We start from the raw sequence: 2937 nt of genomic DNA on the forward strand, positions 1-2937 counted from the left end.
AATCCTCCTGCTCTTGAGGCCGATTGGCTGGGTCACGTGGGCGGAGCCAAAAAAGTCCCCCAATGAGCAGCTCCGTGGTCTGAAAGGGCAGGGAAACAGTCCAATGAGCATCACCGCAGAGGAGCCAATCAGCTAGATGTTGCTGGGGCCGAGGAGCCAATCAGCTAGATGTTGCTGGGGCCGCTGTGAGCCAATCATCAGCCAGCAGCTGGAAGTTTGCTGGCAGCTGGAAGTTTGCTGGGGCCCCTCAGGCTGTGGCTCTCAACAAATCCCAGTGGCTTGGGAGGCTGAGGCGGGAGGATCAAGAGTTCAAAGCCAGCCTCAGCAACTTAGCAAGGCCCTGTCTCTAAAAAGGGCTGAGGATGTGGCTCAGTGGTTAAGCACCCTGGGTTTCATCCCCACAACCAAAAACAAAGAGTTCTAGAAGCATCCAATACCTATTGAATTAAGTAGAAAATCCAGTGAAAGTTGGATTGAGTTTTCAAGTTCTCCATTTCTAACCCACACATATCTTCCCCTTTTTAACCTGTTCCTCATTTTCTTTTCACTTTTCAAGCTGTGTTCTTCTTTACTGAAGGGATTTTTTTTTATTTGCCAGGCAAGCGCTCTACCACTGAGCCACAACACCAGCCACTGATACTCTGTAATATTCCTTGTTCAGAAGTCTACTGTGTAATACTAAAATAGCCACTCTTAATTAATTCTACTTCTTGTGTAGTATGTCCTTTTCTACTTTCTTACCTTTACTCTGTTTAAAGTGAATTTCATATAGAAAACTTATATGAAATCTCTTGAGCATAAGGATGCTGCACTTTTTTAAAAAATATAAATTGGTATGCCTAGGCCATTTATACTTAATGTAATTATTAATATTATTGGAATACAGTCTGCCACGTAGCTATTATTTCCCATTTGGCCTATGTGCATTTTCTTTTTCTGCATTTCAGATTTCTTTTAGGTTGATTATTTTATGGTTCCACTTTAACTCTAATATTGGTTCATTACTTATTTTTAACTTTTGGTGGTTTCCTCAAGCTTTGCAATATCCTCTTTTAATTGATCAGCTTCCTGTAAGTATATTTTATAACATTATACTTCCAATTTCTCTCATCTATTGTGCTACTGTTCTCACACATTTTTTTCTTACACTGCTGTAGATAGACATTTTACTTTCTTGGGAGCTGATAAAGCATCTCTATAAAGCTGTTTGTAGTCATCACGTGACACAGAGGAGCTTGAAATATACAGGGCAGGCAATTGTGAAGGAAGATGGATGTGTAATAGGGAAAACAAAAAGAAGTGGCCCCAAATGCATGACTCCCCCAACATTTTCTGAATGTCGGCCAGCTAATATTGTATTATCTTTTTGTCTTTTGATATTTTTTAAAAGAAATATTCTTTTTTTTATGAGAGAGGGGGAAAGCGAGAGAGAGAGAGAGAGAGAGAGAGAGAGAGAGAGAGAGAGAGGGAATCTTAAAAAATAAATATTATTTTTTAGTTTTCGGCGGACACAACATCTTTCTTTGTATGTGGTGCTGAGGATGGAACCCGGGCCGCACACATGCCAGGAGAGCATGCTACCGCTTGAGCCACATCCCCAGCCCTTTTGATGGTATTTTTTAAAAAAAATTGTCCATATTTCACCTGCCAGGTTTTTGTTACAAATTATTACTGGAAGTATACAACACTTTTATTTTTGTCCACTGTATTTTTAAGATTTTCTGCCATTTTTTCCAAAAAAATAAGTTATTAGGAGACTTATCCTCATTAATATATAAATCATAATTAAATTTTAAGATACTTCCTTTTGCAGGAGTTGTCAAATGAAGAATCATATGATCCAATTTCTGAGAACGGTTACCTTCTTTTAAACCATTGAGCAGTTTCACATAATGGCTGTTGTGTTTTTTACTTTAAGTCTACTGTGAGAGTATCTGCCCAACATTTGAGATTTTCTAGTTAAAAAAAAATAAACTCAAGTTTCAAGATGCTAAGTGCCAGATCAAGGAATCCATCACACAAATCCATAGCATAAGGAATCTTACTTGACAAATTACTTCAGCAGGTCAAGGGCATGCAAAAGAGGAAGGGGAGCTGTTTTTCATTACAAGAAATTCAAGACATACCATCAAATACAATTGCTGTATTAGCATAAAGGAAATATATATATATTTTTTTTTGCCCAGAAGAAAAGTGAGCACTTAAGCCTTTCCGTTTTACTTTTCTAGATGAGTCATTTCCTCATTCACTCTCCTTTTCTGAATCACCGTGTTCTCCACAACTTATAGTATTTATGACAGATAGCAAGAGCAGGATGAAAATAGGTGATAATAGAAACTCAAAAATCTCAAGATTTAATATAGGATTTGTCTCTCAAATCACTTTAGTAAGGGATTTACCACTTTTTATCAATTCCATTGGCCTTTTGACCCGCATTTCCTAATCATCAGTTAAAACCTTTTCAAGAAACGGTGGGAAACATTTGTCTTTACGCTTTGCGGCCTCATCAACAGTTGCCTCGGGGTATTGTTTCTTTTGATTCTTAGCATCTAACATCCATTCTTGAGGCTCTCGGAAGGAACACCTTGTCGGCAGATAGTAGCAGAGCGGTCAGTTTTGTAGATCATCAAAGCTCCAGAATTAAAAAAGGCAATCCAGTCAAAGTAAGGTTGACATCCTGTTTTCCTTCAAGTCAGCTCCCAGGGCAGGTCAGCCCAATTTTCTTTCCTTATCTCCATTTTTAGCTCACACACCACTTCCTTTTTATACCTTTTTCCTTCTTTCTCGGATGCATTTCAAGTTTGCTCATTATTTTCTTGGAACACGTACGTAGAGGTAGGCAGAGTTTGCTTTGGTTGAATTTGGGTATCGCGTTTGAAAGGAAAATAGTTCAAGAAAAAAAGGGGGGGGCGGAGTGGGGTGGGGACAACCGAGCCG

Source organism: Marmota monax, unplaced genomic scaffold, assembly GCF_021218885.2.
Source record: "Marmota monax isolate L192 unplaced genomic scaffold, Marmota_monax_Labrador192_F-V1.1 WCK01_AAM20220418_F8-fsc00149, whole genome shotgun sequence".
Classification (NCBI taxonomy): domain Eukaryota; kingdom Metazoa; phylum Chordata; class Mammalia; order Rodentia; family Sciuridae; genus Marmota; species Marmota monax.